This window comes from Equus asinus, chromosome X (genome assembly GCF_041296235.1).
Source record: "Equus asinus isolate D_3611 breed Donkey chromosome X, EquAss-T2T_v2, whole genome shotgun sequence".
Taxonomy (NCBI): Eukaryota; Metazoa; Chordata; class Mammalia; order Perissodactyla; family Equidae; genus Equus; species Equus asinus.
In genome coordinates, this window is record NC_091820.1 from 81,719,892 (window position 1) to 81,746,251 (window position 26,360).

Sequence of the window (26,360 nt, forward strand, 5' to 3'; positions counted from 1 at the left end):
TGGGTACCGAAACGGCACAGTCCGGTCCCAAAAACAGGCACACAGACCCATGCAACAGAATCGAGAGCCCAGAGCCCAACTCAAACATACATGGACAGCCCATTTGCGACCAGGGAGCCAAGAGGAGACAGTGGACAAAGGAGAGTCTCTCCGATAAACGGTGCTGGGAAGCCTGCACAGCCACATGGAACACAACGAGAGTAGACCATGATGTTCCACCTGGCACACGCACCACCTGGAATCGATTAAAGCCCTGAATGGCACACTTGAAACCGTGAAACTTGTAGGAGAAGACCTAGGCAGAGTGCTCTTTGCCATCTGTCTGAGCCGCCTATTGGGAAGAAGCCTGTCTGACTGGGCAAGGGCAGCAAAGGAGACAACAAACAAACGGGACCACCTCACATGCAGACGCTTCTGCCCAGTCAAGGAAACCATCGACTCAATGCAAAGACAGCACAACAACTGGGAGTGGATGTTTGCAAAGCACACATCGGACAAGGGGTGAAAAGCCCAAAGATACAATCAACTCACACGTCTCCACAAGAAAAAGAACAAGCCAATGAAAACCTGGGCCAAAGATGGACACAGAGATTTCTCCCAAGAAGATCTAAAGAGGGCCAACAGGTGCATGAAAACTTGTTCACCCTCATTAAGCCTGAGGCCAAGGCAAATCCAAACCGCAAGGACATAGCAGCTCACTGTGGTCAGAATGGCTATAAGGAGGCAGACAGGAAACAACAAGCGTCAGAGAGGAGGTGGAGAGAAGGGAAGCCTCCTGCACTGCTGCTGGCAGTGGAAACCGGTGCAGCCACTAGGCCAAGCGGTGTGGAACTGCCTCCGAAATTTAAGAATCCATGTCCCATATGATCCAGCTGTTCCTCTGGGGCGCGTTTAGCCAAAGAACTCGGAAACACTACCGCCTAAAGACATGTGCACCGCTGAGTTCAGCACAGCCTTACTCCCGCTCTCCAAGACTTGGAAGCCGCCCTGGTGCCCAGCAAGGGACGAATGGAGAAGGAACATGGGCTATAGCCACACAATGGCATACCACTCAGCGGGAACAAAGGATGCAATCCAGCCATTTGTGACCACCAGAATGGCTGGGAGGGTTTTAGGGGAAGTGAAACAAGCCCCAGGGACAAAGTCAAATACCGTAGGATCTCACTTACAAGGAGAAGAAAAAGCAAGCACTGACCAACAGGCGGCACTGGACATTTGATCGGGGGTGCCCAGAGGCAAAGCGGGGCGGTGGGGGAGGGTGGAAGAGATGATGAGGCACAAGTATGTGGTGAGGGCCTGTGATTCGGCTTACGCTGGTGAAGAGGATGGAACCTACACGGAAGTCTAAATCGATGAGGATGTAAATCTGAAAGACATAGGATGTTCGAATGCAGGGTTATGGCAATAAATCCACCTAAAATCAAACATCCAAAAAGGGGTCCAGAATGACGGCATACAGCTTTGGGGGCTGAAAGAGATTAGAGAAGGTGAACTTCCAAGGATGGAAAATCACCTCAAAAGGCTTACTGATGCTACAGAAAGGTAGACCATTCCAAATACATGAAGAGGAATCCTACCAAGAGAACCTGATCCGTGCTAAGCCCAGGAACCAACGGAAAACGTTACCGTCCATGATGTTCCTACTAATCACCTTCACGAATAATCCAAACAGGCCCACATCTTCCCAAGTTCAGGCCACAGGTTGGTCCAAAAGTGCAAGTCAGGGCCGGCCCTGTGGTGGAGCGGGCAAGTGCCCACGTTCCGCTTGGGTGGCCCGGGCCTCACTCTTTCACAGCACGGGTGCAGATCACATTAGCACTGTTAGGGAATAGAGATTTCATGGTACGGTGCGGACGGAGGTCCTAAAGAAGTAGCAATTGTGAGGGTCCCTTATCAATACGCACCAGAAAAAGCACCGTGAGAATATTCCAATCTAGGAAGGCATCTGGTACACTTCCCCAAAGGAAGAAGGAAGGAAAACATGGGACCTGCCAAGGCGGAATTGGCAGAGTGCTAGGAGATGACACGATCATTGCGCATCAGAGGATTGCCCGGGCAACTTCAACTTGGGAGGGAGTCCAGGACTTTCTCTGGGGAAGGTCCACCCACTTGGCCATCTACCCACGACATAAGAGATAACACCCAGGGTAATCTTACAGGAAAGAGACCAGTGTCTAGAGAGAATGGAGCAGGCCTTTCCAAGTTCGAGGAGAAAGTTAGAAACCGACAAGACATCCAGAAAAAGGAAAACTATCCTACCTGGAAAGGGGGAGGAGTAAGACTGGTCTGAGATGGCTCTGAAACTCTGTGTGCTTGGAGGTTGTCAGGACAACTTAGCCCTCTGAGGTTCTTTATGACATCACGGTGAACATGTCCCCCAAGATGGCCGCATGGTTACAGTCTGAGGATTGGCCTAGGCTGGGCTATTAAAGGGAGACATACCCAGAAACAGCTTTGACAAACAGAAAGCGGGCACAGAAACTGGAAGAGATCAAACAGACTCTGATGCCAGGGATAAGAAAGGAATCCTTGGCAAGAAGCCAGAATAGAGGGACAAGCACTGAGAGGAGAACATTGTCATCTATTCAAGTCTATGGGGAGGCCATGCTGATTCAAGCTTGAAACTTGACTGGAAACACGAGGCCGCACTTGGGCCTTATCAGACCTACAGTGTCCTTCTGCCTTAAGCATAATCCAAAGTCAAGAAGGATCTCTTGAGGACATTGAAGAGAAGAGTCGATGCCTCCTTTCCTAGGCCCCTAGCGTTCTTGGAAGATCAGTCTCACTTTCCATAGCTCTGGCGTCACGGGGGCCCACTGGCCACATGCTAATGCGTCCCAAGAGATGTCTTGGAAGCCTCGAAGGAATGGAGCCCTGTCATGCTTGGGGTAGGTCTCTTTGTTGGGAAGGGCTCTACAAGTGTGCTGAAAATCACCCTTTTCCAGAGGGCTTGGTTCCTTTGTGAAGGCTGCCCTCCCAGGCTAGAGTGCTCACTTTGGCTCCAATGAAATTCTCTCCCCCGACCTCTTGCCGTAGAAGGATTATTGATTATGTGCTTTGACGCCATATGGAAGGAAGCTGGCTGAAAATTAGAACATTACAATTCTGTTTCCAGAAAAATAAACATGCCAGGGCTGAGGATGTAGGTCAAACAAATGGCACAGCCTATAGAAATATAGTCAGCCCGCATCTAGGCGGAATCTAGGGCAACGTCCAAGGGTCAGGGGTCAAGTTCGAAACTTCCCAAATCCACAAAAGAGAAAGAAAAATATCTTTCCTGGAGCGAGGAATTCATCAGATTTGTCTAATTTGTCTCGGAAAAACATGATGTCCATGAAGGGGGTTGCCAGGACCACCTCGAATTTGGAGTTTCTGATCTCAGGATGTCAAACCAACCCAGATGAACACGGGTTCTCAGTGCTTCGTTTGACCTAGGCTAGGATAGCAAATAGTCCTACAAGTGACCGCTGCAAATTCAAAGACAGCAACCCAGAATCACGAAAGCACTCACACCTCGGCCTAGAGAACATACGGTCATTCAAGAAATGCAAAATTAATCCCTTGGACTGAAGGAGAACGGACTGATAAGCACATCTAAGGGAGATAGCTGAGAAAGACCATGACGAGGATACTGTGGAAAAGAAAAAAAGGTCCCAGAAAATGCAAGGCGAACAGATATCACACCTGAATAATGCACAATGAAAGATGTCAGTCTTTAGACAGGCTCTGCTGGAACGTTTGAAAGTCGGAGAAATTCACAAGCCAAAACACGGCAGCGAAGGTCAAACCTGGGCTCACTGGGAAGGGTGAGTTATGAGACTGCTCCAAGCGGGCTCTGAAGCCCTGTGTCCATGAAGCTTGCCGGGGCAGCAGACACACAATTATGACCAATCCTCTGACGTCACAGTGGCCCCGACAGACCACCTGGCCTCATCTACACAGTGCCAGAGCTGGGCTCAAGCAGCATATTCAAGCCCCATTGCACTCAACTGCAGGTTGCCAATGGAACATGAAAGGGGCCGGCCGGTGGTGCAGCGGTGAGGTCCGCAGCTTCTGGGTCGGTGGCCCGGGGTGGGCCGGGTGGAATCCTGGGGGTGAGCCTCCTCAACACTGCTTCAGTCATTCTGGGGCAGGCGTCCGAGGGGGTGTAGAGGCAGATGGGAAGGGACGTTAGATAGGGCCAGACTTCCACAGCAAATACAGGAGCGTTGCCAGCAGATGTGAGCACAGCGATGCACTTCTGCCAAAACAGAACCAATTACAAGTTGCAAAGAATAGAAAAACGGAAGCTAAACACAAACGAACAAAAAACACAGCTTGCCAGTACGAAGAAGAAGATGTCTATGAAGAGCCTTAGCAAAACAGGTGAAAGCTATGTCAACCGAAAACTAGCAAACGTTTGGGGAAAGAAATTCAAGACGACACAAGGAAAAAGAAGGATATTCCGGGACCTAGGAATGGAAGAATTAACACACTTGAAACGTCCATAGCGGAGAAAGGAATCTCTGGATTCCATGCAATCCCAGTCAAAGTTGCAGCCATATTTGCCAGAGAGATAGAAGAGAGAATCCTAAAGTTTCCAGCCAGCAACAAGAGACCCTGAATAGGCCAAGGAATCCTGAGGAAAACGAACAAAGCAGGACGTATCACACTTTCTGATTTCAACATAGAGGACGAAGCGCTGGGTACCGTAACGGCACAGTCCGGGCCCAAAAACAGGCACACAGACCCATGCTACAGAATCGAGAGCCCAGAGCCCAACTCAAACATACATGGACAGCCCATTTTCGACCAGGGAGCCAAGAGGAGACAGTGGACAAAGGAGAGTCTCTCCGATAAACGGTGCTGGGAAGCCTGCACAGCCACATGGAACACAACGAGAGTAGACCATGATGTTCCACCTGGCACACACACCACCTGGAATCGATTAAAGCCCTGAATGGCACACTTGAAACCGTGAAACTTGTAGGAGAAGACCTAGGCAGAGTGCTCTTTGCCATCTGTCTGAGCCGCCTATTGGGAAGAAGCCTGTCTGACTGGGCAAGGGCAGCAAAGGAGACAAGAAACAAACGGGACCACCTCACATGCAGACGCTTCTGCCCAGTCAAGGAAACCATCGACTCAATGCAAAGACAGCACAACAACTGGGAGTGGATGTTTGCAAAGCACACATCGGACAAGGGGTGAAAAGCCCAAAGATACAATCAACTCACACGTCTCCACAAGAAAAAGAACAAGCCAATGAAAACCTGGGCCAAAGATGGACACAGAGATTTCTCCCAAGAAGATCTAAAGAGGGCCAACAGGTGCATGAAAACTTGTTCACCCTCATTAAGCCTGAGGCCAAGGCAAATCCAAACCGCAAGGACATAGCAGCTCACTGTGGTCAGAATGGCTATAAGGAGGCAGACAGGAAACAACAAGCGTCAGAGAGGAGGTGGAGAGAAGGGAAGCCTCCTGCACTGCTGCTGGCAGTGGAAACCGGTGCAGCCACTAGGCCAAGCGGTGTGGAACTGCCTCCGAAATTTAAGAATCCATGTCCCATATGATCCAGCTGTTCCTCTGGGGCGCGTTTAGCCAAAGAACTCGGAAACACTACCGCCTAAAGACATGTGCACCGCTGAGTTCAGCACAGCCTTACTCCCGCTCTCCAAGACTTGGAAGCCGCCCTGGTGCCCAGCAAGGGACGAATGGAGAAGGAACATGGGCTATAGCCACACAATGGCATACCACTCAGCGGGAACAAAGGATGCAATCCAGCCATTTGTGACCACCAGAATGGCTGGGAGGGTTTTAGGGGAAGTGAAACAAGCCCCAGGGACAAAGTCAAATACCGTAGGATCTCACTTACAAGGAGAAGAAAAAGCAAGCACTGACCAACAGGCGGCACTGGACATTTGATCGGGGGTGCCCAGAGGCAAAGCGGGGCGGTGGGGGAGGGTGGAAGAGATGATGAGGCACAAGTGTGTGGTGAGGGCCTGTGATTCGGCTTACGCTGGTGAAGAGGATGGAACCTACACGGAAGTCTAAATCGATGAGGATGTAAATCTGAAAGACATAGGATGTTCGAATGCAGGGTTATGGCAATAAATCCACCTAAAAGCAAACATCCAAAAAGGGGTCCAGAATGACGGCATACAGCTTTGGGGGCTGAAAGAGATTAGAGAAGGTGAACTTCCAAGGATGGAAAATCACCTCAAAAGGCTTACTGATGCTACAGAAAGGTAGACCATTCCAAATACATGAAGAGGAATCCTACCAAGAGAACCTGATCCGTGCTAAGCCCAGGAACCAACGGAAAACGTTACCGTCCATGATGTTCCTACTAATCACCTTCACGAATAATCCAAACAGGCCCACATCTTCCCAAGTTCAGGCCACAGGTTGGTCCAAAAGTGCAAGTCAGGGCCGGCCCTGTGGTGGAGCGGGCAAGTGCCCACGTTCCGCTTGGGTGGCCCGGGCCTCACTCTTTCACAGCACGGGTGCAGATCACATTAGCACTTTTAGGGAATAGAGATTTCATGGTACGGTGCGGACGGAGGTCCTAAAGAAGTAGCAATTGTGAGGGTCCCTTACCAATACGCACCAGAAAAAGCACCGTGAGAATATTCCAATCTAGGAAGGCATCTGGGACACTTCCCCAAAGGAAGAAGGAAGGAAAACATGGGACCTGCCAAGGCGGAATTGGCAGAGTGCTAGGAGATGACACGATCATTGCGCATCAGAGGATTGCCCGGGCAACTTCAACTAGGGAGGGAGTCCGGGACTTTCTCTGGGGAAGGTCCACCCACTTGGCCATCTACCCACGACATAAGAGATAACACCCAGGGTAATCTTACAGGAAAGAGACCAGTGTCTAGAGAGAATGGAGCAGGCCTTTCCAAGTTCGAGGAGAAAGTTAGAAACCGACAAGAAATCCAGAAAAAGGAAAACTATCCTACCTGGAAAGGGGGAGGAGTCAGACTGGTCTGAGATGGCTCTGAAACTCTGTGTGCTTGGAGGTTGTCAGGACAACTTAGCCTTCTGAGGTTCTTTATGACATCACGGTGAACATGTCCCCCAAGATGGCCGCATGGTTACAGTCTGAGGATTGGCCTAGGCTGGGCTATTAAAGGGAGACATACCCAGAAACAGCTTTGACAAACAGAAAGCGGGCACAGAAACTGGAAGAGATCAAACAGACTCTGATGCCAGGGATAAGAAAGGAATCCTTGGCAAGAAGCCAGAATAGAGGGACAAGCACTGAGAGGAGAACATTGTCATCTATTCAAGTCTATGGGGAGGCCATGCTGATTCAAGCTTGAAACTTGACTGGAAACACGAGGCCGCACTTGGGCCTTATCAGACCTACAGTGTCCTTCTGCCTTAAGCATAATCCAAAGTCAAGAAGGATCTCTTGAGGACATTGAAGAGAAGAGTCGATGCCTCCTTTCCTAGGCCCCTAGCGTTCTTGGAAGATCAGTCTCACTTTCCATAGCTCTGGCGTCACGGGGGCCCACTGGCCACATGCTAATGCGTCCCAAGAGATGTCTTGGAAGCCTCGAAGGAATGGAGCCCTGTCATGCTTGGGGTAGGTCTCTTTGTTGGGAAGGGCTCTACAAGTGTGCTGAAAATCACCCTTTTCCAGAGGGCTTGGTTCCTTTGTGAAGGCTGCCCTCCCAGGCTAGAGTGCTCACTTTGGCTCCAATGAAATTCTCTCCCCCGACCTCTTGCCGTAGAAGGATTATTGATTATGTGCTTTGACGCCATATGGAAGGAAGCTGGCTGAAAATTAGAACATTACAATTCTGTTTCCAGAAAAATAAACATGCCAGGGCTGAGGATGTAGGTCAAACAAATGGCACAGCCTATAGAAATACAGTCAGCCCGCATCTAGGCGGAATCTAGGGCAACGTCCAAGGGTCAGGGGTCAAGTTCGAAACTTCCCAAATCCACAAAAGAGAAAGAAAAATATCTTTCCTGGAGCGAGGAATTCATCAGATTTGTCTAATTTGTCTCGGAAAAACATGATGTCCATGAAGGGGGTTGCCAGGACCACCTCGAATTTGGAGTTTCTGATCTCAGGATGTCAAACCAACCCAGGTGACCACGGGTTCTCAGTGCTTCGTTTGACCTAGGCTAGGATAGCAAAGAGTCCTACAAGTGACCGCTGCAAATTCAAAGACAGCAACCAAGAATCACGAAAGCACTCACACCTCGGCCTAGAGAACATACGGTGATTCAAGAAATACAAAATTAATCCCTTGGACTGAAGGAGAACGGACTGATAAGCACATCTAAGGGAGATAGCTGAGAAAGACCATGACGAGGATACTGTGGAAAAGAAAAAAAGGTCCCAGAAAATGCAAGGCGAACAGATATCACACCTGAATAATGCACAATGAAAGATGTCAGTCTTTAGACAGGCTCTGCTGGAACGTTTGAAAGTCAGAGAAATTCACAAGCCAAAACACGGCAGCGAAGGTCAAACCTGGGCTCACTGGGAAGGGTGAGTTATGAGACTGCTCCAAGCGGGCTCTGAAGCCCTGTGTCCATGAAGCTTGCCGGGGCAGCAGACACACAATTATGACCAATCCTCTGACGTCACAGTGGCCCCGACAGACCACCTGGCCTCATCTACACAGTGCCAGAGCTGGGCTCAAGCAGCATATTCAAGCCCCATTGCACTCAACTGCAGGTTGCCAATGGAACATGAAAGGGGCCGGCCGGTGGTGCAGCGGTGAGGTCCGCAGCTTCTGGGTCGGTGGCCCGGGGTGGGCCGGGTGGAATCCTGGGGGTGAGCCTCCTCAACACTGCTTCAGTCATTCTGGGGCAGGCGTCCGAGGGGGTGTAGAGGCAGATGGGAAGGGACGTTAGATAGGGCCAGACTTCCACAGCAAATACAGGAGCGTTGCCAGCAGATGTGAGCACAGCGATGCACTTCTGCCAAAACAGAACCAATTACAAGTTGCAAAGAATAGAAAAACGGAAGCTAAACACAAACGAACAAAAAACACAGCTTGCCAGTACGAAGAAGAAGATGTCTATGAAGAGCCTTAGCAAAACAGGTGAAAGCTATGTCAACCGAAAACTAGCAAACGTTTGGGGAAAGAAATTCAAGACGACACAAGGAAAAAGAAGGATATTCCGGGACCTAGGAATGGAAGAATTAACACACTTGAAACGTCCATAGCGGAGAAAGGAATCTCTGGATTCCATGCAATCCCAGTCAAAGTTGCAGCCATATTTGCCAGAGAGATAGAAGAGAGAATCCTAAAGTTTCCAGCCAGCAACAAGAGACCCTGAATAGGCCAAGGAATCCTGAGGAAAACGAACAAAGCAGGACGTATCACACTTTCTGATTTCAACATAGAGGACGAAGCGCTGGGTACCGAAACGGCACAGTCCGGGCCCAAAAACAGGCACACAGACCCATGCTACAGAATCGAGAGCCCAGAGCCCAACTCAAACATACATGGACAGCCCATTTGCGACCAGGGAGCCAAGAGGAGACAGTGGACAAAGGAGAGTCTCTCCGATAAACGGTGCTGGGAAGCCTGCACAGCCACATGGAACACAACTAGAGTAGACCATGATGTTCCACCTGGCACACGCACCACCTGGAATCGATTAAAGCCCTGAATGGCACACTTGAAACCGTGAAACTTGTAGGAGAAGACCTAGGCAGAGTGCTCTTTGCCATCTGTCTGAGCCGCCTATTGGGAAGAAGCCTGTCTGACTGGGCAAGGGCAGCAAAGGAGACAACAAACAAACGGGACCACCTCACATGCAGACGCTTCTGCCCAGTCAAGGAAACCATCGACTCAATGCAAAGACAGCACAACAACTGGGAGTGGATGTTTGCAAAGCACACATCGGACAAGGGGTGAAAAGCCCAAAGATACAATCAACTCACACGTCTCCACAAGAAAAAGAACAAGCCAATGAAAACCTGGGCCAAAGATGGACACAGAGATTTCTCCCAAGAAGATCTAAAGAGGGCCAACAGGTGCATGAAAACTTGTTCACCCTCATTAAGCCTGAGGCCAAGGCAAATCCAAACCGCAAGGACATAGCAGCTCACTGTGGTCAGAATGGCTATAAGGAGGCAGACAGGAAACAACAAGCGTCAGAGAGGAGGTGGAGAGAAGGGAAGCCTCCTGCACTGCTGCTGGCAGTGGAAACCGGTGCAGCCACTAGGCCAAGCGGTGTGGAACTGCCTCCGAAATTTAAGAATCCATGTCCCATATGATCCAGCTATTCCTCTGGGGCGCGTTTAGCCAAAGAACTCGGAAACACTACCGCCTAAAGACATGTGCACCGCTGAGTTCAGCACAGCCTTACTCCCGCTCTCCAAGACTTGGAAGCCGCCCTGGTGCCCAGCAAGGGACGAATGGAGAAGGAACATGGGCTATAGCCACACAATGGCATACCACTCAGCGGGAACAAAGGATGCAATCCAGCCATTTGTGACCACCAGAATGGCTGGGAGGGTTTTAGGGGAAGTGAAACAAGCCCCAGGGACAAAGTCAAATACCGTAGGATCTCACTTACAAGGAGAAGAAAAAGCAAGCACTGACCAACAGGCGGCACTGGACATTTGATCGGGGGTGCCCAGAGGCAAAGCGGGGCGGTGGGGGAGGGTGGAAGAGATGATGAGGCACAAGTGTGTGGTGAGGGCCTGTGATTCGGCTTACGCTGGTGAAGAGGATGGAACCTACACGGAAGTCTAAATCGATGAGGATGTAAATCTGAAAGACATAGGATGTTCGAATGCAGGGTTATGGCAATAAATCCACCTAAAAGCAAACATCCAAAAAGGGGTCCAGAATGACGGCATACAGCTTTGGGGGCTGAAAGAGATTAGAGAAGGTGAACTTCCAAGGATGGAAAATCACCTCAAAAGGCTTACTGATGCTACAGAAAGGTAGACCATTCCAAATACATGAAGAGGAATCCTACCAAGAGAACCTGATCCGTGCTAATCCCAGGAACCAACGGAAAACGTTACCGTCCATGATGTTCCTACTAATCACCTTCACGAATAATCCAAACAGGCCCACATCTTCCCAAGTTCAGGCCACAGGTTGGTCCAAAAGTACAAGTCAGGGCCGGCCCTGTGGTGGAGCGGGCAAGTGCCCACGTTCCGCTTCGGTGGCCCGGGCCTCACTCTTTCACAGCACGGGTGCAGATCACATTAGCACTGTTAGGGAATAGAGATTTCATGGTACGGTGCGGACGGAGGTCCTAAAGAAGTAGCAATTGTGAGGGTCCCTTATCAATACGCACCAGAAAAAGCACCGTGAGAATATTCTAATCTAGGAAGGCATCTGGGACACTTCCCCAAAGGAAGAAGGAAGGAAAACATGGGACCTGCCAAGGCGGAATTGGCAGAGTGCTAGGAGATGACACGATCATTGCGCATCAGAGGATTGCCCGGGCAACTTCAACTAGGGAGGGAGTCCAGGACTTTCTCTGGGGAAGGTCCACCCACTTGGCCATCTACCCACGACATAAGAGATAACACCCAGGGTAATCTTACAGGAAAGAGACCAGTGTCTAGAGAGAATGGAGCAGGCCTTTCCAAGTTCGAGGAGAAAGTTAGAAACCGACAAGAAATCCAGAAAAAGGAAAACTATCCTACCTGGAAAGGGGGAGGAGTCAGACTGGTCTGAGATGGCTCTGAAACTCTGTGTGCTTGGAGGTTGTCAGGACAACTTGGCCTTCTGAGGTTCTTTATGACATCACGGTGAACATGTCCCCCAAGATGGCCGCATGGGTACAGTCTGAGGATTGGCCTAGGCTGGGCTATTAAAGGGAGACATATCCAGAAACAGCTTTGACAAACAGAAAGCGGGCACAGAAACTGGAAGAGATCAAACAGACTCTGATGCCAGGGATAAGAAAGGAATCCTTGGCAAGAAGCCAGAATAGAGGGACAAGCACTGAGAGGAGAACATTGTCATCTATTCAAGTCTATGGGGAGGCCATGCTGATTCAAGCTTGAAACTTGACTGGAAACACGAGGCCGCACTTGGGCCTTATCAGACCTACAGTGTCCTTCTGCCTTAAGCATAATCCAAAGTCAAGAAGGATCTCTTGAGGACATTGAAGAGAAGAGTCGATGCCTCCTTTCCTAGGCCCCTAGCGTTCTTGGAAGATCAGTCTCACTTTCCATAGCTCTGGCGTCACGGGGGCCCACTGGCCACATGCTAATGCGTCCCAAGAGATGTCTTGGAAGCCTCGAAGGAATGGAGCCCTGTCATGCTTGGGGTAGGTCTCTTTGTTGGGAAGGGCTCTACAAGTGTGCTGAAAATCACCCTTTTCCAGAGGGCTTGGTTCCTTTGTGAAGGCTGCCCTCCCAGGCTAGAGTGCTCACTTTGGCTCCAATGAAATTCTCTCCCCCGACCTCTTGCCGTAGAAGGATTATTGATTATGTGCTTTGACGCCATATGGAAGGAAGCTGGCTGAAAATTAGAACATTGCAATTCTGTTTCCAGAAAAATAAACATGCCAGGGCTGAGGATGTAGGTCAAACAAATGGCACAGCCTATAGAAATAAAGTAAGCCCGCATCTAGACGGAATCTAGGGCAACGTCCAAGGGTCAGGGGTCAAGTTCGAAACTTCCCAAATCCACAAAAGAGAAAGAAAAATATCTTTCCTGGAGCGAGGAATTCATCAGATTTGTATAATTTGTCTCGGAAAAACATGATGTCCATGAAGGGGGTTGCCAGGACCACCTCGAATTTGGAGTTTCTGATCTCAGGATGTCAAACCAACCCAGGTGACCACGGGTTCTCAGTGCTTCGTTTGACCTAGGCTAGGATAGCAAAGAGTCCTACAAGTGACCGCTGCAAATTCAAAGACAGCAACCAAGAATCACGAAAGCACTCACACCTCGGCCTAGAGAACATACGGTGATTCAAGAAATACAAAATTAATCCCTTGGACTGAAGGAGAACGGACTGATAAGCACATCTAAGGGAGATAGCTGAGAAAGACCATGACGAGCATACTGTGGAAAAGAAAAAAAGGTCCCAGAAAATGCAAGGCGAACAGATATCACACCTGAATAGTCCACAATGAAAGATGTCAGTCTTTAGACAGGCTCTGCTGGAACGTTTGAAAGTCAGAGAAATTCACAAGCCAAAACACGGCAGCGAAGGTCAAACCTGGGCTCACTGGGAAGGGTGAGTTATGAGACTGCTCCAAGCGGGCTCTGAAGCCCTGTGTCCATGAAGCTTGCCGGGACAGCAGACACACAATTATGACCAATCCTCTGACGTCACAGTGGCCCCGACAAACCACCTGGCCTCATCTACACAGTGCCAGAGCTGGGCTCAAGCAGCATATTCAAGCCCCATTGCACTCAACTGCAGGTTGCCAATGGAACATGAAAGGGGCCGGCCGGTGGTGCAGCGGTGAGGTCCGCAGCTTCTGGGTCGGTGGCCCGGGGTGGGCCGGGTGGAATCCTGGGGGTGAGCCTCCTCAACACTGCTTCAGTCATTCTGGGGCAGGCGTCCGAGGGGGTGTAGAGGCAGATGGGAAGGGACGTTAGATAGGGCCAGACTTCCACAGCAAATACAGGAGCGTTGCCAGCAGATGTGAGCACAGCGATGCACTTCTGCCAAAACAGAACCAATTGCAAGTTGCAAAGAATAGAAAAACGGAAGCTAAACACAAACGAACAAAAAACACAGCTTGCCAGTACGAAGAAGAAGATGTCTATGAAGAGCCTTAGCAAAACAGGTGAAAGCTATGTCAACCGAAAACTAGCAAACGTTTGGGGAAAGAAATTCAAGACGACACAAGGAAAAAGAAGGATATTCCGGGACCTAGGAATGGAAGAATTAACACACTTGAAACGTCCATAGCGGAGAAAGGAATCTCTGGATTCCATGCAATCCCAGTCAAAGTTGCAGCCATATTTGCCAGAGAGATAGAAGAGAGAATCCTAAAGTTTCCAGCCAGCAACAAGAGACCCTGAATAGGCCAAGGAATCCTCAGGAAAACGAACAAAGCAGGACGTATCACACTTTCTGATTTCAACATAGAGGACGAAGCGCTAGGTACCGAAACGGCACAGTCCGGGCCCAAAAACAGGCACACAGACCCATGCAACAGAATCGAGAGCCCAGAGCCCAACTCAAACATACATGGACAGCCCATTTGCGACCAGGGAGCCAAGAGGAGACAGTGGACAAAGGAGAGTCTCTCCGATAAACGGTGCTGGGAAGCCTGCACAGCCACATGGAACACAACGAGAGTAGACCATGATGTTCCACCTGGCACACGCACCACCTGGAATCGATTAAAGCCCTGAATGGCACACTTGAAACCGTGAAACTTGTAGGAGAAGACCTAGGCAGAGTGCTCTTTGCCATCTGTCTGAGCCGCCTATTGGGAAGAAGCATGTCTGACTGGGCAAGGGCAGCAAAGGAGACAAGAAACAAACGGGACCACCTCACATGCAGACGCTTCTGCCCAGTCAAGGAAACCATCGACTCAATGCAAAGACAGCACAACAACTGGGAGTGGATGTTTGCAAAGCACACATCGGACAAGGGGGGAGAAGCACAAAGATACAATCAACTCACAGGTCTCCACAAGAAAAAGTACAAGCCAATGAAAACCTGGGCCAAAGATGGACACAGAGATTTCTCCCAAGAAGATCTAAAGAGGGCCAACAGGTGCATGAAAACTTGTTCACCCTCATTAAGCCTGAGGCCAAGGCAAATCCAAACCACAAGGACATAGCAGCTCACTGTGGTCAGAATGGCTATAAGGATGCAGACTGGAAACAACAAGCGTCAGAGAGGAGGTGGAGAGAAGGGAAGCCTCCTGCACTGCTGCTGGCAGTGGAAACCGGTGCAGCCACTAGGCCAAGCGGTGTGGAACTGCCTCCGAAATTTAAGAATCCATGTCCCATATGATCCAGCTATTCCTCTGGGGCGCGTTTAGCCAAACAACTCGGAAACACTACCGCCTAAAGACATGTGCCCCGCTGAGTTCACCACAGCCTTACTCCCGCTCTCCAAGACTTGGAAGCCGCCCTGGTGCCCAGCAAGGGACGAATGGAGAAGGAACATGGGCTATAGCCACACAATGGCATACCACTCAGCGGGAACAAAGGATGCAATCCAGCCATTTGTGACCACCAGAATGGCTGGGAGGGTTTTAGGGGAAGTGAAACAAGCCCCAGGGACAAAGTCAAATACCGTAGGATCTCACTTACAAGGAGAAGAAAAAACAAGCACTGACCAACAGGCGGCACTGGACATTTGATCGGGGGTGCCCAGAGGCAAAGCGGGGCGGTGGGGGAGGGTGAAAGAGATGATGAGGCACAAGTGTGTGGTGAGGGCCTGTGATTCGGCTTACGCTGGTGAAGAGGATGGAACCTACACGGAAGTCTAAATCGATGAGGATGTAAATCTGAAAGACATAGGATGTTCGAATGCAGGGTTATGGCAATAAATCCACCTAAAATCAAACATCCAAAAAGGGGTCCAGAATGACGGCATACAGCTTTGGGGGCTGAAAGAGATTAGAGAAGGTGAACTTCCAAGGATGGAAAATCACCTCAAAAGCCTTACTGATGCTACAGAAAGGTAGACCATTCCAAATACATGAAGAGGAATCCTACCAAGAGAACCTGATCCGTGCTAAGCCCAGGAACCAACGGAAAACGTTACCGTCCATGATGTTCCTACTAATCCGCTTCACGAATAATCCAAACAGGCCCACATCTTGCCAAGTTCAGGCCACAGGTTGGTCCAAAAGTACAAGTCAGGGCCGGCCCTGTGGTGGAGTGGGCAAGTGCCCACGTTCCGCTTGGGTGGCCCGGGCCTCACTCTTTCACGGCCCGGGTGCAGATCACATTAGCACTGTTAGGGAATAGAGATTTCATGGTACGGTGCGGACAGAGGTCATAAAGAAGTAGCAATTGTGAGGGTCCCTTATCAATACGCACCAGAAAAAGCACCGTGAGAATATTCCAATCTAGGAAGGCATCTGGTACACTTCCCCAAAGGAAGAAGGAAGGAAAACATGGGACCTGCCAAGGCGGAATTGGCAGAGTGCTAGGAGATGACACGATCATTGCGCATCAGAGGATTGCCCGGGCAACTTCAACTTGGGAGGGAGTCCAGGACTTTCTCTGGGGAAGGTCCACCCACTTGGCCATCTACCCACGACATAAGAGATAATACCCAGGGTAATCTTACAGGAAAGAGACCAGTGTCTAGAGAGAATGGAGCAGGCCTTTCCAAGTTCGAGGAGAAAGTTAGAAACCGACAAGAAATCCAGAAAAAGGAAAACTATCCTACCTGGAAAGGGGGAGGAGTCAGACTGGTCTGAGATGGCTCTGAAACTCTGTGTGCTTGGAGGTTGTCAGGACAACTTGGCCTTCTGAGGTTCTTTATGACATCACGGTGAACATGTCCCCCAAGATGGCCGCATGGTTACAGTCTGAGGATTGGCCTAGGCTGGGCTATTAAAGGGAGACATACCCAGAAACAGCTTTGACAAACAGAAAGCGGGCACAGAAACTGGAAGAGATCAAACAGACTCTGATGCCAGGGATAAGAAAGGAATCCTTGGCAAGAAGCCAGAATAGAGGGACAAGCACTGAGAGGAGAACATTGTCATCTATTCAAGTCTATGGGGAGGCCATGCTGATTCAAGCTTGAAACTTGATTGGAAACACGAGGCCGCACTTGGGCCTTATCAGACCTACAGTGTCCTTCTGCCTTAAGCATAATCCAAAGTCAAGAAGGATCTCTTGAGGACGTTGAAGAGAAGAGTCGATGCCTCCTTTCCTAGGCCCCTAGCGTTCTTGGAAGATCAGTCTCACTTTCCATAGCTCTGGCGTCACGGGGGCCCACTGGCCACATGCTAATGCGTCCCAAGAGATGTCTTGGAAGCCTTGAAGGAATGGAGCCCTGTCATGCTTGGGGTAGGTCTCTTTGTTGGGAAGGGCTCTACAAGTGTGCTGAAAATCACCCTTTTCCAGAGGGCTTGGTTCCTTTGTGAAGGCTGCCCTCCCAGGCTAGAGTGCTCACTTTGGCTCCAATGAAATTCTCTCCCCCGACTTCTTGCCGTAGAAGGATTATTGATTATGTGCTTTGACGCCATATGGAAGGAAGCTGGCTGAAAATTAGAACATTACAATTCTGTTTCCAGAAAAATAAACATGCCAGGGCTGAGGATGTAGGTCAAACAAATGGCACAGCCTATAGAAATAAAGTCAGCCCTTATCTAGATGGAATCTAGGGCAATGTTCAAGGGTCAGGGGTCAAGTTCGAAATTTCCCGAATCCACAAAAGAGAAAGAAAAATATCTTTCCTGGAGCGAGGAATTCATCAGATTTGTCTAATTTGTCTCAGAAAAACATTATGTCCATGAAGGGGGTTGCCAGGACCACCTCGAATTTGGAGTTTCGGATCTCAGGATGTCACACCAAGCCAGATGACCACGGGTTGTCAGTGCTTCGCTTGACCTAGGCTAGGATAGCAAAGAGTCCTACAAGTGACCGCTGCAAATTCAAAGACAGCAACCAAGAATCACGAAAGCACTCACACCTCGGCCTAGAGAACATACGGTGATTCAAGAAATACAAAATTAATCCCTTGGACTGAAGGAGAACGGACTGATGAGCACATCTAAGGGAGATAGCTGAGAAAGACCATGACGAGTATACTGTGGAAAAGAAAAAAAGGTCCCAGAAAATGCAAGGCGAACAGATATCACACCTGAATAATCCACAATGAAAGATGTCAGTCTTTAGACACACTGTGCTGGAACGTTTGAAAGTCAGAGAAATTCACAAGCCAAAAAACGGCAACGAAGGTCAAACCTGGGCTCACTGGGAAGGGTGCGTTACGAGACTGCTCCAAGCGGGCTCTGAAGCACTGTGTCCGTGAAGTTTGCCGGGACAGCAGACGCACAACTATGACCAATCCTCTGACGTCACAGTGGCCCCGACAAACCACCTGGCCTCATCTACACAGTGCCAGAGTTGGGCTCAAGCAGCATATTCAAGCCCCATTGCACTCAACTGCAGGTTGCCAATGGAACATGAAAGGGGCCGGCCGGTGGTGCAGCGGTGAGGTCCGCAGCTTCTGGGTCGGTGGCCCGGGGTGGGCCGGGTGGAATCCTGGGGGTGAGCCTCCTCACCACTGCTTCAGTCATTCTGGGGCAGGCGTCCGAGGGGGTGTAGAGGCAGATGGGAAGGGACGTTAGATAGGGCCAGACTTCCACAGCAAATACAGGAGCGTTGCCAGCAGATGTGAGCACAGCGATGCACTTCTGCCAAAACAGAACCAATTGCAAGTTGCAAAGAATAGAAAAACGGAAGCTAAACACAAACGAACAAAAAACACAGCTTGCCAGTACGAAGAAGAAGATGTCTATGAAGAGCCTTAGCAAAACAGGTGAAAGCTATGTCAACCGAAAACTAGCAAATGTTTGGGGAAAGAAATTCAAGACGACACAAGGAAAAAGAAGGATATTCCGGGACCTAGGAATGGAAGAATTAACACACTTGAAACGTCCCTAGCGGAGAAAGGAATCTCTGGATTCCATGCAATCCCAGTCAAAGTTGCAGCCATATTTGCCAGAGAGATAGAAGAGAGAATCCTAAAGTTTCCAGCCCGCAACAAGAGACCCTGAATAGGCCAAGGAATCCTCAGGAAAACGAACAAAGCAGGACGTATCACACTTTCTGATTTCAACATAGAGGACGAAGCGCTAGGTACCGAAACGGCACAGTCCGGGCCCAAAAACAGGCACACAGACCCATGCAACAGAATCGAGAGCCCAGAGCCCAACTCAAACATACAAGGACAGCCCATTTGCGACCAGGGAGCCAAGAGGAGACAGTGGACAAAGGAGAGTCTCTCCGATAAACGGTGCTGGGAAGCCTGCACAGCCACATGGAACACAACTAGAGTAGACCATGATGTTCCACCTGGCACACGCACCACCTGGAATCGATTAAAGCCCTGAATGGCACACTTGAAACCGTGAAACTTGTAGGAGAAGACCTAGGCAGAGTGCTCTTTGCCATCTGTCTGAGCCGCCTATTGGGAAGAAGCATGTCTGACTGGGCAAGGGCAGCAAAGGAGACAAGAAACAAACGGGACCACCTCACATGCAGACGCTTCTGCCCAGTCAAGGAAACCATCGACTCAATGCAAAGACAGCACAACAACTGGGAGTGGATGTTTGCAAAGCACACATCGGACAAGGGGGGAGAAGCCCAAAGATACAATCAACTCACACGTCTCCACAAGAAAAAGTACAAGCCAATGAAAACCTGGGCCAAAGATGGACACAGAGATTTCTCCCAAGAAGATCTAAAGAGGGCCAACAGGTGCATGAAAACTTGTTCACCCTCATTAAGCCTGAGGCCAAGGCAAATCCAAACCACAAGGACATAGCAGCTCACTGTGGTCAGAATGGCTATAAGGAGGCAGACAGGAAACAACAAGCGTCAGAGAGGAGGTGGAGAGAAGGGAAGCCTCCTGCACTGCTGCTGGCAGTGGAAACCGGTGCAGCCACTAGGCCAAGCGGTGTGGAACTGCCTCCGAAATTTAAGAATCCATGTCCCATATGATCCAGCTATTCCTCTGGGGCGCGTTTAGCCAAACAACTCGGAAACACTACCGCCTAAAGACATGTGCACCGCTGAGTTCACCACAGCCTTACTCCCGCTCTCCAAGACTTGGAAGCCGCCCTGGTGCCCAGCAAGGGACGAATGGAGAAGGAACATGGGCTATAGCCACACAATGGCATACCACTCAGCGGGAACAAAGGATGCAATCCAGCCATTTGTGACCACCAGAATGGCTGGGAGGGTTTTAGGGGAAGTGAAACAAGCCCCAGGGACAAAGTCAAATACCGTAGGATCTCACTTACAAGGAGAAGAAAAAGCAAGCACTGACCAACAGGCGGCACTGGAGATTTGATCGGGGGTGCCCAGAGGCAAAGCGGGGCGGTGGGGGAGGGTGGAAGAGATGATGAGGCACAAGTGTGTGGTGAGGGCCTGTGATTCGGCTTACGCTGGTGAAGAGGATGGAACCTACACGGAAGTCTAAATCGATGAGGATGTAAATCTGAAAGACATAGGATGTTCGAATGCAGGGTTATGGCAATAAATCCACCTAAAATCAAACATCCAAAAAGGGGTCCAGAATGACGGCATACAGCTTTGGGGGCTGAAAGAGATTAGAGAAGGTGAACTTCCAAGGATGGAAAATCACCTCAAAAGGCTTACTGATGCTACAGAAAGGTAGACCATTCCAAATACATGAAGAGGAATCCTACCAAGAGAACCTGATCCGTGCTAATCCCAGGAACCAACGGAAAACGTTACCGTCCATGATGTTCCTACTAATCACCTTCACGAATAATCCAAACAGGCCCACATCTTCCCAAGTTCAGGCCACAGGTTGGTCCAAAAGTACAAGTCAGGGCCGGCCCTGTGGTGGAGCGGGCAAGTGCCCACGTTCCGCTTCGGTGGCCCGGGCCTCACTCTTTCACAGCACGGGTGCAGATCACATTAGCACTGTTAGGGAATAGAGATTTCATGGTACGGTGCGGACGGAGGTCCTAAAGAAGTAGCAATTGTGAGGGTCCCTTATCAATACGCACCAGAAAAAGCACCGTGAGAATATTCCAATCTAGGAAGGCATCTGGGACACTTCCCCAAAGGAAGAAGGAAGGAAAACATGGGACCTGCCAAGGCGGAATTGGCAGAGTGCTAGGAGATGACACGATCATTGCGCATCAGAGGATTGCCCGGGCAACTTCAACTAGGGAGGGAGTCCAGGACTTTCTCTGGGGAAGGTCCACCCACTTGGCCATCTACCCACGACATAAGAGATAACACCCAGGGTAATCTTACAGGAAAGAGACCAGTGTCTAGAGAGAATGGAGCAGGCCTTTCCAAGTTCGAGGAGAAAGTTAGAAACCGACAAGAAATCCAGAAAAAGGAAAACTATCCTACCTGGAAAGGGGGAGGAGTCAGACTGGTCTGAGATGGCTCTGAAACTCTGTGTGCTTGGAGGTTGTCAGGACAACTTGGCCTTCTGAGGTTCTTTATGACATCACGGTGAACATGTCCCCCAAGATGGCCGCATGGTTACAGTCTGAGGATTGGCCTAGGCTGGGCTATTAAAGGGAGACATACCCAGAAACAGCTTTGACAAACAGAAAGCGGGCACAGAAACTGGAAGAGATCAAACAGACTCTGATGCCAGGGATAAGAAAGGAATCCTTGGCAAGAAGCCAGAATAGAGGGACAAGCACTGAGAGGAGAACATTGTCATCTATTCAAGGCTATGGGGAGGCCATGCTGATTCAAGCTTGAAACTTGACTGGAAACACGAGGCCGCACTTGGGCCTTATCAGACCTACAGTGTCCTTCTGCCTTAAGCATAATCCAAAGTCAAGAAGGATCTCTTGAGGACATTGAAGAGAAGAGTTGATGCCTCCTTTCCTAGGCCCCTAGCGTTCTTGGAAGATCAGTCTCACTTTCTACAGCTCTGGCGTCACGGGGGCCCACTGGCCACATGCTAATGCGTCCCAAGAGATGTCTTGGAAGCCTCGAAGGAATGGAGCCCTGTCATGCTTGGGGTAGGTCTCTTTGTTGGGAAGGGCTCTACAAGTGTGCTGAAAATCACCCTTTTCCAGAGGGCTTGGTTCCTTTGTGAAGGCTGCCCTCCCAGGCTAGAGTGCTCACTTTGGCTCCAATGAAATTCTCTCCCCCGACCTCTTGCCGTAGAAGGATTATTGATTATGTGCTTTGACGCCATATGGAAGGAAGCTGGCTGAAAATTAGAACATTACAATTCTGTTTCCAGAAAAATAAACATGCCAGGGCTGAGGATGTAGGTCAAACAAATGGCACAGCCTATAGAAATAAAGTAAGCCCGCATCTAGACGGAATCTAGGGCAACGTCCAAGGGTCAGGGGTCAAGTTCGAAACTTCCCAAATCCACAAAAGAGAAAGAAAAATATCTTTCCTGGAGCGAGGAATTCATCAGATTTGTATAATTTGTCTCGGAAAAACATGATGTCCATGAAGGGGGTTGCCAGGACCACCTCGAATTTGGAGTTTCTGATCTCAGGATGTCAAACCAACCCAGGTGACCACGGGTTCTCAGTGCTTCGTTTGACCTAGGCTAGGATAGCAAAGAGTCCTACAAGTGACCGCTGCAAATTCAAAGACAGCAACCAAGAATCACGAAAGCACTCACACCTCGGCCTAGAGAACATACGGTGATTCAAGAAATACAAAATTAATCCCTTGGACTGAAGGAGAACGGACTGATAAGCACATCTAAGGGAGATAGCTGAGAAAGACCATGACGAGCATACTGTGGAAAAGAAAAAAAGGTCCCAGAAAATGCAAGGCGAACAGATATCACACCTGAATAGTCCACAATGAAAGATGTCAGTCTTTAGACAGGCTCTGCTGGAACGTTTGAAAGTCAGAGAAATTCACAAGCCAAAACACGGCAGCGAAGGTCAAACCTGGGCTCACTGGGAAGGGTGAGTTATGAGACTGCTCCAAGCGGGCTCTGAAGCCCTGTGTCCATGAAGCTTGCCGGGACAGCAGACACACAATTATGACCAATCCTCTGACGTCACAGTGGCCCCGACAAACCACCTGGCCTCATCTACACAGTGCCAGAGCTGGGCTCAAGCAGCATATTCAAGCCCCATTGCACTCAACTGCAGGTTGCCAATGGAACATGAAAGGGGCCGGCCGGTGGTGCAGCGGTGAGGTCCGCAGCTTCTGGGTCGGTGGCCCGGGGTGGGCCGGGTGGAATCCTGGGGGTGAGCCTCCTCAACACTGCTTCAGTCATTCTGGGGCAGGCGTCCGAGGGGGTGTAGAGGCAGATGGGAAGGGACGTTAGATAGGGCCAGACTTCCACAGCAAATACAGGAGCGTTGCCAGCAGATGTGAGCACAGCGATGCACTTCTGCCAAAACAGAACCAATTGCAAGTTGCAAAGAATAGAAAAACGGAAGCTAAACACAAACGAACAAAAAACACAGCTTGCCAGTACGAAGAAGAAGATGTCTATGAAGAGCCTTAGCAAAACAGGTGAAAGCTATGTCAACCGAAAACTAGCAAACGTTTGGGGAAAGAAATTCAAGACGACACAAGGAAAAAGAAGGATATTCCGGGACCTAGGAATGGAAGAATTAACACACTTGAAACGTCCATAGCGGAGAAAGGAATCTCTGGATTCCATGCAATCCCAGTCAAAGTTGCAGCCATATTTGCCAGAGAGATAGAAGAGAGAATCCTAAAGTTTCCAGCCAGCAACAAGAGACCCTGAATAGGCCAAGGAATCCTCAGGAAAACGAACAAAGCAGGACGTATCACACTTTCTGATTTCAACATAGAGGACGAAGCGCTAGGTACCGAAACGGCACAGTCCGGGCCCAAAAACAGGCACACAGACCCATGCAACAGAATCGAGAGCCCAGAGCCCAACTCAAACATACATGGACAGCCCATTTGCGACCAGGGAGCCAAGAGGAGACAGTGGACAAAGGAGAGTCTCTCCGATAAACGGTGCTGGGAAGCCTGCACAGCCACATGGAACACAACGAGAGTAGACCATGATGTTCCACCTGGCACACGCACCACCTGGAATCGATTAAAGCCCTGAATGGCACACTTGAAACCGTGAAACTTGTAGGAGAAGACCTAGGCAGAGTGCTCTTTGCCATCTGTCTGAGCCGCCTATTGGGAAGAAGCCTGTCTGACTGGGCAAGGGCAGCAAAGGAGACAAGAAACAAACGGGACCACCTCACATGCAGACGCTTCTGCCCAGTCAAGGAAACCATCGACTCAATGCAAAGACAGCACAACAACTGGGAGTGGATGTTTGCAAAGCACACATCGGACAAGGGGGGAGAAGCACAAAGATACAATCAACTCACAGGTCTCCACAAGAAAAAGTACAAGCCAATGAAAACCTGGGCCAAAGATGGACACAGAGATTTCTCCCAAGAAGATCTAAAGAGGGCCAACAGGTGCATGAAAACTTGTTCACCCTCATTAAGCCTGAGGCCAAGGCAAATCCAAACCACAAGGACATAGCAGCTCACTGTGGTCAGAATGGCTATAAGGATGCAGACTGGAAACAACAAGCGTCAGAGAGGAGGTGGAGAGAAGGGAAGCCTCCTGCACTGCTGCTGGCAGTGGAAACCGGTGCAGCCACTAGGCCAAGCGGTGTGGAACTGCCTCCGAAATTTAAGAATCCATGTCCCATATGATCCAGCTATTCCTCTGGGGCGCGTTTAGCCAAACAACTCGGAAACACTACCGCCTAAAGACATGTGCACCGCTGAGTTCACCACAGCCTTACTCCCGCTCTCCAAGACTTGGAAGCCGCCCTGGTGCCCAGCAAGGGACGAATGGAGAAGGAACATGGGCTATAGCCACACAATGGCATACCACTCAGCGGGAACAAAGGATGCAATCCAGCCATTTGTGACCACCAGAATGGCTGGGAGGGTTTTAGGGGAAGTGAAACAAGCCCCAGGGACAAAGTCAAATACCGTAGGATCTCACTTACAAGGAGAAGAAAAAACAAGCACTGACCAACAGGCGGCACTGGACATTTGATCGGGGGTGCCCAGAGGCAAAGCGGGGCGGTGGGGGAGGGTGAAAGAGATGATGAGGCACAAGTGTGTGGTGAGGGCCTGTGATTCGGCTTACGCTGGTGAAGAGGATGGAACCTACACGGAAGTCTAAATCGATGAGGATGTAAATCTGAAAGACATAGGATGTTCGAATGCAGGGTTATGGCAATAAATCCACCTAAAATCAAACATCCAAAAAGGGGTCCAGAATGACGGCATACAGCTTTGGGGGCTGAAAGAGATTAGAGAAGGTGAACTTCCAAGGATGGAAAATCACCTCAAAAGCCTTACTGATGCTACAGAAAGGTAGACCATTCCAAATACATGAAGAGGAATCCTACCAAGAGAACCTGATCCGTGCTAAGCCCAGGAACCAACGGAAAACGTTACCGTCCATGATGTTCCTACTAATCCGCTTCACGAATAATCCAAACAGGCCCACATCTTGCCAAGTTCAGGCCACAGGTTGGTCCAAAAGTACAAGTCAGGGCCGGCCCTGTGGTGGAGTGGGCAAGTGCCCACGTTCCGCTTGGGTGGCCCGGGCCTCACTCTTTCACGGCCCGGGTGCAGATCACATTAGCACTGTTAGGGAATAGAGATTTCATGGTACGGTGCGGACAGAGGTCATAAAGAAGTAGCAATTGTGAGGGTCCCTTATCAATACGCACCAGAAAAAGCACCGTGAGAATATTCCAATCTAGGAAGGCATCTGGTACACTTCCCCAAAGGAAGAAGGAAGGAAAACATGGGACCTGCCAAGGCGGAATTGGCAGAGTGCTAGGAGATGACACGATCATTGCGCATCAGAGGATTGCCCGGGCAACTTCAACTTGGGAGGGAGTCCAGGACTTTCTCTGGGGAAGGTCCACCCACTTGGCCATCTACCCACGACATAAGAGATAATACCCAGGGTAATCTTACAGGAAAGAGACCAGTGTCTAGAGAGAATGGAGCAGGCCTTTCCAAGTTCGAGGAGAAAGTTAGAAACCGACAAGAAATCCAGAAAAAGGAAAACTATCCTACCTGGAAAGGGGGAGGAGTCAGACTGGTCTGAGATGGCTCTGAAACTCTGTGTGCTTGGAGGTTGTCAGGACAACTTGGCCTTCTGAGGTTCTTTATGACATCACGGTGAACATGTCCCCCAAGATGGCCGCATGGTTACAGTCTGAGGATTGGCCTAGGCTGGGCTATTAAAGGGAGACATACCCAGAAACAGCTTTGACAAACAGAAAGCGGGCACAGAAACTGGAAGAGATCAAACAGACTCTGATGCCAGGGATAAGAAAGGAATCCTTGGCAAGAAGCCAGAATAGAGGGACAAGCACTGAGAGGAGAACATTGTCATCTATTCAAGTCTATGGGGAGGCCATGCTGATTCAAGCTTGAAACTTGATTGGAAACACGAGGCCGCACTTGGGCCTTATCAGACCTACAGTGTCCTTCTGCCTTAAGCATAATCCAAAGTCAAGAAGGATCTCTTGAGGACGTTGAAGAGAAGAGTCGATGCCTCCTTTCCTAGGCCCCTAGCGTTCTTGGAAGATCAGTCTCACTTTCCATAGCTCTGGCGTCACGGGGGCCCACTGGCCACATGCTAATGCGTCCCAAGAGATGTCTTGGAAGCCTTGAAGGAATGGAGCCCTGTCATGCTTGGGGTAGGTCTCTTTGTTGGGAAGGGCTCTACAAGTGTGCTGAAAATCACCCTTTTCCAGAGGGC